Genomic DNA, 14,934 nt, shown 5'->3' with positions numbered 1-14,934 from the left:
AAATGTAGATGATATTATAGTTATACACATGGAATTATAGATATACCTCTCCTTAATGCAACTGCTGTGTCAGATTTCAAAAAAGGTTTACGGAAAAAGAAATATATGCAATAATCTGAGACAGCGCTCAATTTAAAAACACCACAGCCGCAAAGATGGCGTCAACATAAACAAGAAATTACATGATAAATATTCCCTTAACTTTGATGATCTACAATCAGAAAGCCCTCCAGGAATCCCAGGACCACAATAAATGTTTGTTTTGTTCGAAAATGTCCGTTATTTATGTCCAAATACCTTCTTTTGTTAGAGCGTTTGGTATACATAACTTCAAAAAGTGATATTACCGGTCAAAAAAACATTTCAAACTAAGTACAGAATCAATCATTAGGATGTTTTTAACATATAGCTTCAATGAAGTTCCAACCGGAGTATTCTTTCTTGTCTTCGTGAGCATTGGAAGGCAAGTGACTACCATGAGGAAAAAATGGGATCACAAAATGGCTGCTTGATGGACAGCTGATATATTATGCTCTCATTCACTCCAACAACAACATAGAAGCCTCATTATAATTTCTATTGATGGTGGACATCTAGTGGAACCCCTAGGCAGTGCAACATCATGCATATCTCAAGGGGATTTCATTGGGGACTCTGGTGAATACATACAAGCTCATATTTCTGACTTCCTGTTTTGATTTCAACTCAGGATTTTGCTTGCCAATATGAGTTCTGTTATACTCAGACATCATTCAAACAGTTTTAGAAACTTCAGAGTGTTTTCTATCCAATACTAATAATAATATGCAAATATTAGCAACTTTGACTGAGGAGCAGGCAGCAGCGTAAAAAGAGGGGTTGGGGAGGCACACAATGCAAATAGTCCGGGTAGCCATTTGATTACCTGTTCAAGAGTCTTATGGTTTGGGGGTAAAAACTGTTGAGAAGCCTTTTTGTCCTAGACTTGGCACTCCGGTACCGCTTGCCATGCGGTAGAAGAGAGAACAGTTTATGACTGGGGTGACTGGGGTCTTTGACAATTTTTAGGGCCTTCCTCTGACACCGCCTGGCGTAGAGGTCCTGGATGGCAGGAAGCTTGGCCCTAGTGATGTACTGGGCAGGACGCACTACCCTCTGTAGTGCCTTGCGATCAGTGGCCGAGCAATTGCCCTACAAGGCAGTGATGCAACCAGTCAGGATGCTCTCGATGTTGCAGCTGTAGAACCTTTTGAGGATATCAGGTCCCATGCCAAATCTTTTTAGTTTCCTGAGGGGGAATAGGCTTTGTCGTGCCCTCTTCATGGCTGTCTTGGTGTGTTTGGACCATTCTAGTTTGTTGTTGATGTGGACACCAAGGAACTTGAAGCTCTCAACCTGCTCCTCTACAGCCCCGTCGATGAGAATGGGGCATACTCAGTCCTCCTTTTCCCGTTGTCCACAATCATCTCCTTAGTCTTGGTTAAGTTGAGGGATAGGTTGTTATTTTGGCACCACCTGGCCAGGTCTCTGACCTCCTCCCTATAGGCTGTCTCGTCATTGTCGGTGATCAGGCGTACCACTGCTGTGTTGTCTGCAAACTTAATGATGGTGTTGGAGTCACACCTGGTCATGCAGTCGTGGGTGAACAGGGAGTACAGGAGGGGACTGAGCACGCATAGTGTTGAGGATCAGCGTGGCAGATGTATTGCTACCTACCCTCAACACCTGGGGGCGGCCCTTCAGGAAGTCCAGGATCCAGTTGCAGTGGGAGGAGTTTAGTCCCAGGATCCCTAGCTTGGTGATGAGCTTTGCGGGTACTATGGTGTTGAACACTGAACTGTCGTCAATGAATAGCATTCTCACATAAGTGTTCCTTTTGTCCAGGTGTGAAAGGGCAGTGAGGAGTGCAATAGAGATTGCATCATCTGTGGATCTGTTTGGGTGGTATGGAAATTGGAGTGGGTCTAGGGTTTCTGGGATAATGGTGTTGATGTGAGCCATTACCAACCTTTCAAAGCATTTCATGGCTACGGATGTGAGTGCTACAGGTCTGTAGTCGTTTAGGCAGGTTGCCTTTGTGTTCTTGGGCACAGGGACTATGGTGGTCTGCTTGAAACATGTTGGTATTACAGACTCAATCAGGGACATGTTGAAAATGTCAGTGAAGACACCTGCCAGTTGGTCAGCACATGCCCGGAGCACACGTCCTAGTAATCCGTCTGGCCCCGCAGCCTTGTGTATGTTGACCTGTTTAAAGGTCTTACTCATGTCGGCTACGGAGAGTGTGATCACATATTCGTCTGGAACAGCTGATGCTCTCATACATGCCTCAGTGTTGCTTGCCTCGAAGCGAGCATAGAAGTGATTTAGCTCGTCTGGTAGGCTCATATCACTAGGCAGCTCTCGGCTGTGCTTCCCTTTGTAGTCTAATAGTTTGCAAGCCCTGCCACATAAGACGAGCATCGGAACCGGTGTAGTATGATTCACTCTTAGCCCTGTATTGATGCTTTGCCTGTTTGATGGTTCGTGGCAGGGCATAGCAGGATTTCAAGGAGCGTCCCGCACCTTGAACATAGCAGATCTACCCTTTAGCTCAGTACAAATGTTGCCTGTAATCCAGAAACTAGACTAAGCATATAATTGCCAGATTAGGATAGAAAACACTAAGTTTCTAAAACTGTCAAAATATTGTCTGTGAGTATAACAGAACTGATATTGCAGGCGAAAACCTGAGGAAAATCCATCCAGGAAGTGCTGTTTTTCTGAAACTACTCTTTTCCATTGCAAGCGTATACTTCATTTAAAGGGATATCAACCAGATTCCTTTCCCTATGGCTTCCACAAGGTGTGAACAGTCTTTAGACATAGTTTCAGGCTTTTATTCTGAAATATTAGCGAGAAAGATCACATCGCGTCAGTGGATAGCCAGATGTCCTCAGGTTTGTGCATGCTCGCGTGCCTGGAGTGAGACCTTTTCTTTCTCTCTTCTATTGAAAAGGCTACCGTCTGGTTGAAATATTATCGATTATTTATTGTAAAAACAACCTGAGGATTGATTATAAAAAATGTTTGACATGTTTCTACAAACTTTATGGATACTATTTGGAATTTGTCTGCCCGTCGTGACCGCACGAGCCTGTGGATTTCTGAACAAAACGCGTCAACCAAATGGAGGTTTTTGGATATAAAGAGAATCTTTATCCAACAAAACAAACATTTATTGTGTAACTGGGAGTCTCGTGAGTGCAAACATAGGAAGATCATCAAAAGTAAGCGATACATTTTATTGCTTTTCTGACTTTCGTGACCAATCTACTTTGCTGCTAGCTGTTTGTAATGTTTTGTCTACTGGGAGCTGTCCTCACATAATCGCATGATTTGCTTTCACCGTAAAGCCTTTTTGAAATCTGACACACCAGGTGGATTAACAACAAGTTAAGCTGTGTGTTGATATATTGCACTTTTTAGTCATTGAATTTGAATTTGGCGCTCTGCAATTCACCGGATGTTGACAAATGATCCCGCTAAATGGATCTGTGCACCAAGTTAACTATGCAATAACACATTTGTCCCACATATGTATGTACTTTCAGTGACAAAGTACAGCATTCCATAAGTAAGTATTCTACAACAAACCTGCATTCCCATTTTAACCCTTGCTTCCCCTTTACTCTCAGGGCTGGGCATCTCAGACTTTGCAAACTCTTGGACTCTACCTGGCAGGCCTCTCCCACCAGGTGACTTGGAGAGGATCTGTGTCTGCACCACGTACTCCCACTACTGGTGTCCCCCAGGGCTCGGTTCTAGGCCATCTCCTCTTCTCTCTATAGACAAAGTCACTCGCCATATTCTCACATTGTCTCGCTTATCATTTCTATGTCGATGACACTTAACTACTTTTCTCCTTCTGACATTTCTTGCGTGCCTGGCAGATATCTCAGTTTGGATGTCGGCCCACCACCTCAAGCTCAACCTCAACAAGACAGAGCTGCTCTTCCTCCCGGAAGGCCTGCCCACTCCAGAACCTCTACATCACAGTTGACAACTCCACAATGTCCTCCTCCCAGAGTGCAAAGAACCTTGATGTGACCCCGGACAGCACCCAGTCGTTCTCTGCAAACATCAAAAGAGTGGCTCACTCCCGCAGGTTCATGCTCTACAACCCTACAATACCTCACACAGGAAGTGGTGCAGGTCCAAATCCAGATGCTTATCATCTATGGACTACTGCAACTCACTGTTGGCTGGGCTCCCCGCTTGTGCATCAAACCCCTGTATCTTATGCAGAAAGCTGCAGCCCACCTGGTGTTCAACCTTCCCAAATTCTCCTGTCACCCCGCTCCTCCGCACACTCTACTTCCTTCCAGCCGAAGCTCGCATCCACTACAAGACCATGGTACTTGCCTACTGTGCAGCAAGAGGAAATGCTCCTCCCTAACTCCAGGCTATGCTCAAAACTTACACCCCAACCTGAGCACTCCATTCTGCCACCTCTGGTCTCTTGGCTCTCCAACACCTACAGGAGAGCCTACAGAGCCTGCCCATCTTCCAAAAACATCTGAAACCCTACCTCGTCAAAGAATATCTTAAATAATTCCACAGCGTGTTTGCTAAATGACAAAATGGAAATGTAAAAGGATTTTGCTGTTTCGTCTCTCTCTCGCTCTCTCTGTGCTAGTAGGTTCTGACACAAGCAGGAGATTATTGGAGAAGAGCAGTGGCCCAGTTGTAAGTGCATACCAAAGAGTTTTATAGCACTGTAAAATAAAAAATAAAAAAGTAAAGTAGGACTTAGACCTCACACACGCAGAAGCTACTACACAAGAGACTCCGTATATGGACACATGTATGGAAACGTGTCTCTGTGTGTGTAGACACAGAAAGTTCTGATCCTGTGACTTTAGGGGAAAAAAATAATTGAGGCAAATATTTAAACAACAAGATGCTAGGTAACAAACTGCGTTAATGCAAAACTTTTAGTTTGACAATATTCGTCAGAGCCCAGCTAACACTTTTACCCACAATGTTCCCCATATGTTTGAGTGTCCAGTTTTCCGTTTATTAGGGGTACATTCTATTTATGTTAGCACAACTTATCTAGAATGTGGTTACAAGAACATTCAAGTCCAGTTTTCTGAAGGCTAGGAGAATATTCCATTGACCCCATCAAACATACACAGAACATGGTTGCCATGTTCTCAGAATATACAATATTAATGTTGTAGACATGTTCCATGGGCACATTGCAAGAACATTAATATGTATCAGTTTTCCCGAAACAAATTTGGTTCATAAAATTATTACACATCACACGTTGTTAATGTTGCAAAACCCATCAAGTCCCGATTTGGTGAACCACTGATCCATTAATAGCTCTTTTTGTCTGTTGGTAGAGTTAGGATATTCACACACATGCAGTGCTTTTAACATACACTGTTTTTCTTCAGGACTTCACAAACAACACAACACAAAAACACATAAAAAAAACTGTGCAAAACATTATTTAAGGTGATCAACTTACGTTTTCCAAATTCTGTCAAATATTTCAGTTTTTTGTTTAACTATATAATATACCAAATCGAAAGGGATGTAACTATATACAGTGGGGCAAAAAAGTATTTAGTCAGCCACCAATTGTGCAAGTTCTCCCACTTAAAAAGATGAGAGAGGCCTGTAATTTTCATCATAGGTACACTTCAACTATGACAGACGAAATTAGAAAAAAAATCCAGAAAATCACATTGTAGGATTTAATGAATTTATTTGCAAAGAACACCATACCTACTGTGAAGCATGGGGGTGGAAACATCATGCGTTTCAGTTTATCACTTATGTGTTGTATTGAACAAAAAGTGTATTGCCTTGCTACATATTTTTGCAGGATTACTTTAGTGTCTTGTCTGTTTTTTTTTCAACCGACAGGTGCCCTTCTTGGCAAGGCATTGGAAAACCTTCCTGGTCTTTGTGATTTAATTTATTTTTGAAATTCAATGCTCGACTGAGGGATCTTACAGATAATTGTATGTCTGGGGTATTTATTTATTTTATTTATTTATTTCACCTTTATTTAACCAAGTAGACGTTGAGAACAAGTTCTCATTTACAATTGCGACCTGGCCAGGATAAAGCAAAGCAGTTCGACACATACAACGACACAGAGTTACACATGGAGTAAAACAAACATACAGTCAATAATACAGTATGGTATGGAGATGAAGTAGTCATTCAAAAATCATGTTAAACACTATTATTGCACACAGAGTCCATCCAATTACTCCTGAACGTATTTAGGCTTGCCATAACAAAGGGGTTGAGTACTTATTGACTCAGGACTTTTCAGCTTATTATTTGTAACTCATTTTGACTTTATGAGTATTGTGTGTGGGCCAGTGACGACAAATTGCAATTTAATCCATTTTAAATGTAGGCAGTAACACAACAAAATGTGGAAAAAGTCAAGGGCTGTGAATACTTACTGAAGGTACTGCATATGCTTTAAGAGCTTCCCTAACAACAGTTGGGCATGCTTCATTATCTACATTTATTTCCAAAAACCTGTCTGTCTTTGTGTTGAGATAAAAGGTAAAAGTATCAATGTGTTGAATTGCCATGTCTTTGCTACTGGCATAGGAGGTTTGAGCTTAATAGTGGGCAATTGTCCGTAATTATTCTAAGAAGGTACAGTATATGCATTAAGAAACACAGTATATTAAAGAAAAGTTTACAATATTCTTGAATTTGAGGTGTGGATGTTAGACTAATAAGAGTATTCTCTTTCAGTTGGATGTTTATATCTCCACAGTTCACATAGACCCATCTTTTGTTATGTTGTGGTTTAACACCTTAGACATGTTAGGGAGAAGATATAGCTCAGTTCTCTAGAGTTGCATCCCAAACACAATTAAAATCCCTGTTCTTTTACATTCCAGGCATTTTTTCGAGTCTCACACAAAGAACACAAAGCCGCCCTCTGTCACTCAGAAAGGTATTCCGGTCTGCGTGCGGGTTTAGGCTACCTGCCCCTTCCCCCTAGTAGCATAGGCTACTATACTGACGTCACAAGTGTGATTCAGGCAATAGTGGCAGAGTTTCTTTATTAGCTAAAGAAGAATCGATTAACTTTTTCAATGCTAGTTAAGAATACTGTAGGCCTAGTTATCACGTTTCATCTTGGATTTAATAACACAAAAAAAGGTAAGACCTGTTTTTAATTCTGGTGCCGCGCCGCACACACAAACTTGTTAGCTAACTAGCTCAAAGGACATTCAAAGTTCCTCCATAGAAGCCGCTCCTCCTAGGTATAATTCTGTGGACCTAATTCAGATAATGCATGTCATAATAAGATGCCCAGCGCTTCAAGCCTCTTCCTCCACCTTCTTCCCGGCCTGCAAAATTTCAGTTGCATATTGTGCCATAGGCTCGACTTGTCTTTCCATCACGCATGTAAACAACTAGCTTTCCTGCTCTATCCACACTGATTGGTCATTTAATGAGCTAAATGTAAAGAATTATTGGTTTCACAGGTTAAAAAAAGGAACAAAAAATTAAGGTATTTTCTTATTCGATAAATAATAACGCCAACATCTGTTTTTACAAGAAACTCACCTATCAGCAATAGAAGTGAAAGGTTTGGGCTTACTTGGGATAGGTTGGCATTCTCCTCAAGATCCAGAGGAGTATCAATTCTCATTGATTAAAAAAGTCCCATTTAAAGCTGCAATGTGTAACTTGTTAACAGTAGCATGTCAGTACCCTAGAAAGTAAAAGACGCAAATAAACTTAAGAATGGGAAGCATAGAAATAACGCACATAGAAAAGATCTACCGCTTCTAAGACTCGCTTTCAATGAGAATGACAGATCTGTAACGCACATTTCTATGTGAATTTTGTCAGCTCACCCAAAGAGTTACATATTGCAGCTTTAAACGGGACTTTTTTTATCAATAAGAATTGATACTCCTCTGGATCTTGAGGAGTAGGTGGAGCAGAATGCCAACCTATCCCAAGCTAGCCCAAACCTTTCACTTTCTATTGCTGATAGGTGAGTTTCTTGTAAAAACAAATTAATAAGAAAATACCTTAATTTTTTGGGCTGGCTGCACAATTCCATCGACATTCCATGTCACGCATGTTAATGTATTCATATCTTAAGCATTATCCACAACACGTGATGTTGAACTGGGTCTCTACATAAATTTTTCCTCATATTGACTCCATACATTATGTTAGGTGTTGATACACTATAGTACATAAACAGCAACAACGAAAACAGTGTTGATCAATCCTCAAGCTTCTTAGATGGCTCTGAACGAACTTTATTTGACTCTTTGCAAACTGGAATCCATACATCCTGAGGCTGCATTCATTGTAGCTGGGGATTTTAACAAGGCTAATCTGAAAACAAGACTCCCTAAATTGTATCAGCATATCGATTGCGCTACCATGGCTGGCAAAACCTTGGATCATTGTTATTCTAACTTCCGCGACGCATATAAGGCCCTGCCCCGCCCTCCTTTTGGAAAAGCTGACCACGACTCCATTTTGCTGATCCCTGCCTACAGACAGAAACTAAAACAAGAAGCTCCCACGCTGAGGTCTGTCCAACGCTGGTCCGACCAAGCTGATTCCACACTCCAAGACTGCTTCCATCACGTGGACTGGGACATGTTTCGTATTGCGTCAGACAACAATATTGACGAATACGTTGATTCAGTGTGCGAGTTCATGAGAACGTGCGTTGAAGATGTCGTTCCCATAGCAACGATTAAAACATTCACTAACCAGAAACCGTGGATTGATGGCAGCATTCGCTTGAAACTGAAAGCGCGAACCACTGCTTTTAATCAGGGCAAGGTGACCGGAAAAATGACCGAATACAAACAGTGCAGCTATTCCCTCCGCAAGGCAATCAAACAAGCTAAGCGTCAGTATAGAGACAAAGTAGAATCTCAATTCAACGGCTCAGACACAAGAGGTATGTGGCAGGGTCTACAGTCAATCACGGATTACAAAAAGAAAACCAGCCCCGTCACGGACCAGGATGTCTTGCTCCCAGGCAGACTAAATAACTTTTTTGCCCGCTTTGAGGACAATACAGTGCCACTGACACGGCCTGCAACGAAAACATGTGGACTCTCCTTCACTGCAGCCGAGGTGAGTAAAACATTTAAACGTGTTAACCCTCACAAGGCTGCAGGCCCAGACGGCATCCCCAGCCGCGCCCTCAGAGCATGCGCAGACCAGCTGGCTGGTGTGTTTACGGACATATTCAATCAATCCCTATACCAGTCTGCTGTTCCCACATGCTTCAAGAGGGCCACCATTGTTCCAGTTCCCAAAAAAGCTAAGGTAACTGAGCTAAACGACTACCGCCCCGTAGCACTCACTTCCGTCATCATGAAGTGCTTTGAGAGACTAGTCAAGGACCATATCACCTCCACCCTACCCTGACACCCTAGACCCACTCCAATTTGCTTACCGCCCAAATAGGTCCACAGACGATGCAATCTCAACCACACTGCACACTGCCCTAACCCATCTGGACAAGAGGAATACCTATGTGAGAATACTGTTCATTGACTACAGCTCGGCATTTAACACCATAGTACCCTCCAAGCTTGTCATCAAGCTCGAGACACTGGGTCTCGACCCCGCCCTGTGCAACTGGGTACTGGACATCCTGACGGGCCGCCCCCAGGTGGTGAGGGTAGGCAACAACATCTCCACCCCGCTGATCCTCAACACTGGGGCCCCACAAGGGTGCGTTCTGAGCCCTCTCCTGCACTCCCTGTTCACCCAGGACTGCGCGGCCATGCACGCCTCCAACTCAATCATCAAGTTTGCGGACGACACAACAGTGGTAGGCTTGATTACCAACAACGATGAGACGGCCTACATGGAGGAGGTGAGGGCCCTCGGAGTGTGGTGTCAGGAAAATAACCTCACACTCAACGTCAACATAACTAAGGAGATGATTGTGGACTTCAGGAAACAGCAGAGGGAACACCCCCCTATCCACATCGATGGAACAGTAGTGGAGAGGGTAGTAAGTTTTAAGTTCCTCGGCATACACATCACAGACACACTGAATTGGTCCACCCACACAGACAGCATCGTGAAGAAGGCACAGCAGCGCCTCTTCAACCTCAGGAGGCTGAAGAATTTCGGCTTGTCACCAAAAGCACTCACAAACTTCTACAGATGCACAATCGAGAGCATCCTGGTGGGCTGTATCACCTCCTGGTACGGCAACTGCTCCGCCCACAACCGTAAGGCTCTCCAGAGGGTAGTGAGGTCTGCACAACGCATCACTGGGGGCAAACTACCTGCCCTTCAGGACACCTACACCACCCGATGTTACAGGAAGGCCATAAAGATCATCAAGGACAACGCCCACCCGAGCCACTGCCTGTTCACCCCGCTATCATCCAGAAGGCGAGGTCAGTACAGGTGCATCAAAGCTGGGACCGAGAGACTGAAAAACAGCTTCTATCTCAAGGCCATCAGACTGTTAAACAGCAACCACTAACATTGAGTGGCTGCTGCCAACACACTGACTCAACTCCAGCCACTTTAATAATGGGAATTGATGGGAAATGATGTAAAATATATCACTAGCCACTTTAAACAATGCTACCTAATATAATGTTTACATACCCTACATTATTCATCTCATATGTATACGTATATACTGTACTCTATATCATCTACTGCATCCTTATGTAATACATGTATTACTAGCCACTTTAACTATACCACTTTGTTTACATACTCATCTCATATGTATATACTGTACTCGATACCATCTACTGTATCTTGCCTATGCTGCTCTGTACCATCACTCATTCATATATCTTTATGTACATATTCTTTATCCCCTTACACTGTGTATAAGAAATTAGTTTTGGAATTGTTAGTTAGATTACTTGTTGGTTATTACTGCATTGTCGGAACTAGAAGCACAAGCATTTCGCTACCTCACATTAACATCTGCTAACCATGTGTATGTGACAAATCAAATTTGATTTGATTTGATTTGGCATGTATTCACAAGACATGAATAACAAAACAATAAATGCCTCCTCCCAACCTACATACTTGACACACATGATTGCATTGTGCATGTTCATTTATATTGTAATTATATCGTAATTATTATTCAACATGTCCTCACCTGGGATTTGAAGTCACAAACTCTTGGTTTATGGCATTCAGATTTTCCTGCTATGCCACCATGTCTGTATCAGAGTTCAGTTAATTTGCCTATTCTCTCTTAGTTATTTCAATAATTTTAGCGCTTTCAGTATAGTTGTCTAATGTTGGTGGGGCGTGTTAACCTGCTTTTAATGATACTTCTGAATCACTATGATCAATAAACGTTTTTCTTGTGTACTTTTAACAGAGCTGAGATTTACTTCAAAGTGTATTCACCCTATTGCTTACACCTATCAAATAGTTTCAGATCTACACAAGTGCCTTGGGAGGAGGGGTTAGGAATTCTCATCAATGAGAATCGGTAGAATTTTAGATAGTTGAGCATCTCAAAGAGAACTCTGTTGTCTTTTTGAACTCTCTGTTGTCTTTTTGAACTCTCTGTTGCATTCTTTAACTCTCTGTTGTCATTTTGAACTTTTTGAACTCCATACCACATATACCATGCAGAACGAAAGTGTCTCTGAATCACATCAGCTCTCGTCATTGCATTTCAATCTGTAACATTCCTAATTTGTCGCTGAAACATGGCCCAAGTTGTAGTGTTGCTTCTGATAGAAACACACAGAACATGGTTGCCATATTCTCAGAATATCAGAAATGTGCATATTTACAGTAGCATTTTAGGACTTTCTCACATTTGGCATTTAAGGACTTTCTCACGTTTGGCATTTAAGGACTTTCTCACATTTGGCATTTTAGGACTTTCTCACATTTGGCATTTAAGGACTTTCTCACATTTGGCATTTAAGCAATGACGATGGCAGTTATACCAAAACAATACACAAGAATTCCATCTCCAAGTTTTAATGAGTAAAAATTGACAAATTGCAACATAATCACTTGGAACCAGTGTTGGGGGTAATAATTACTTACAGAAATATATTACAGAATTATATAACTTTTATGACTAACAGAGTAATATAACAAGTTACCGTCTTCAAATATTATTACAGTTATTAATCAAGTAACCTGTACAGTGCCTTGCGAAAGTATTCGGCCCCCTTGAACTTTGCGACCTTTTGCCACATTTCAGGGTTCAAACATAAAGATATAAAACTGTATTTTTTTGTGAAGAATCAACAACAAGTGGGACACAATCATGAAGTGGAACGACATTTATTGGATATTTCTGTGGATAATCTGTGGAAAGAACTGAAAACTGCTGTTCACAAATGCTCTCCATCCAACCTCACTGAGCTCGAGCTGTTTTGCAAGGAGGAATGGGAAAAAAGGTGGCACTACAAAGTATTAACTTAAGGGGGCTGAATAATTTTGCACGCCCAATTTTTGATTTGTTAAAAAAGTTTGAAATATCCAATAAATGTCGTTCCACTTCATGATTTTGTCCCACTTGTTGTTGATTCTTCACAAAAAAAAACAGTTTTATATCTTTATGTTTGAACCCTGAAATGTGGCAAAAGGTCGCAAAGTTCAAGGGGGCCGAATACTTTCGCAAGACACTGTATATTATTTTCAGAAGCATATCTCAACTGACGTGTTATACAGTATATATTTGTTTAAAGCCTTGTCTCATGCTAACGTAATTCATGCTGTAGGCAAACCTGTTTCCAATAGGCTATCATAAAGCCAAAAGTCTAAGAAAGATGGCAGCTGTGTTGTTACCTCCACTTAACCTTTTTCTTGTGAACATGCTCCCATTTATTTTCTAGCAAATCGAGAAGAAAGAGAACAACATTTTAGTCAAATGCAAACTCTGCAAAGACAGCAATGATCTCTTCATCCAGAAACATCACATCAAACCTGAAAAACTTCTGGAGATCTTGCACAAAGGCACAAAGCTGGTAGCCATAGTTCCAGAAATGTGTGAAAGAGGATACATCTACACACATTATAATAATTAACAAAGATGCATAAATGATATTCTCAAGTGTTATAATACAATTGTCATACAATGAAAATCTCTGACAAATACAATTATGATAGTAACATACAATAGAGAGTCAGATGACTCCCCTAGCTGGTCTCAAACACAGGCCACCAGCACCAATGAAGAACACCCTAACCACTGTCCCAATAAAGCATATCTCAATGGCATTTGCTTATTGGGGCAGTATGGTTAGGCCCTGTCCAGAACAAACCATATACCCTCCTCCCAAGGCACTAGTGTAGACCTGAAAGAACTTGATAGGTGTAAGCAACAGGGTGAATGCACTTTGACGTAAATCTCAGCTCTGTTGAAACACTCACGAAAAACATTTATCGATCACGATCATAATGATTCAGGAGTATCATTAAAACAGATTATTATGCCCCACCAACATTAGACAACCATAAAGAAAGCCCTTCAATTGCTGAAATAAGTCAATCAAATAAATGATGAGAATAGTCAGATTAACTGATACCTGACACAGACATGGTGGCATAGCAGGAAGATCGACATATCGTGAACCAAGAGGTTGAGAGTTCAAATCCCAGGTGAGGACATGTTGAATATAATTACTGTTTAAATGAACATTCCAATATGTACGTTGAAAACTCTATACTGAAAGCTGTGTGTATACTGTGTGAGTATCCCTAACCTTGCCAACAGACAAAGAGGCATCAGTTGTTCACCAATCAGGGCCTTGCTTGGCACTGATGTACAGTGGGGCAAAAAAGTATTTAGTCAGCCACCAATTGTGCAAGTTCTCCCACTTAAAAAGAGGAGAGAGGCCTGTAATTTTCATCATAGGTACACGTCAACTATGACAGACAAAATGAGAAAAAAAATCCAGAAAGTCACATTGTAGGATTTTTAATGAATTTATTTGCAAATTATGGTGGAAAATATGTATTTGGTCAATAACAAAAGTTTATCCCAATACTTTGTTATATACCCTTTGTTGGCAATGACAGAGGTCAAACGTTTTCTGTAAGTCTTCACAAGGTTTTCACACACTATTGCTGGTATTTTGGCCCATTCCTCCATGCAGATCTCCTCTAGAGCAGTGATGTCCAAATCAAATCAAATTTATTTCTCACATACACATGGTTAGCAGATGTTAATGCTAGTGTAGCGAAATGCTTGTGCTTCTAGTTCCGACAATGCAGTAATAACCAACAAGTAATCTAACTAACAATTCCTAAACTACTGTCTTATACACAGTGTAAGGGGATAAAGAATATGTACATAAGGATATATGAATGAGTGATGGTACAGAGCAGCATAGGCAAGATACAGTAGATGGTATCGAGTACAGTATATACATATGAGATGAGTATGTAAACAAAGTGGCATAGTTAAAGTGGCTAGTGATACATGTAATACATAAGGATGCAGTCGATGATATAGAGTACAGTATATACGTATGCATATGAGAAGAATAATGTAGGGTAAGTAACATTATATAAGGTAGCATTGTTTAAAGTGGCTAGTGATATATTTACATCATTTCCAATTCAATTCCCATTATTAAAGTGGCTGGAGTTGAGTCAGTGTCAGTGTGTTGGCAGCAGCCACTCAATGTTAGTGGTGGCTGTTTAACAGTCTGATGGCCTTGAGATAGAAGCTGTTTTTCAGTCTCTCGGTCCCAGCTTTGATGCACCTGTACTGACCTCGCCTTCTGGATGATAGCGGGGTGAACAGGCATTGGCTTGGGTGGTTGATGTCCTTGATGATCTTTATGGCCTTCCTGTAGCTAAGATGAGAGAGACCTGTAATTTTCATCAAAGGTACACTTCAACTATGACCGACAAAATGAGAAAAAAATCCAGAAAATCACATTGTAGGATTTTTAATGA

Source organism: Oncorhynchus masou, chromosome 31 (assembly GCF_036934945.1).
Source record: "Oncorhynchus masou masou isolate Uvic2021 chromosome 31, UVic_Omas_1.1, whole genome shotgun sequence".
In the NCBI taxonomy this organism is placed as follows: Eukaryota; Metazoa; Chordata; class Actinopteri; order Salmoniformes; family Salmonidae; genus Oncorhynchus; species Oncorhynchus masou.
The sequence above is the reverse complement of the archived record's forward strand: the minus strand, read 5'-3'. Positions refer to the sequence as shown.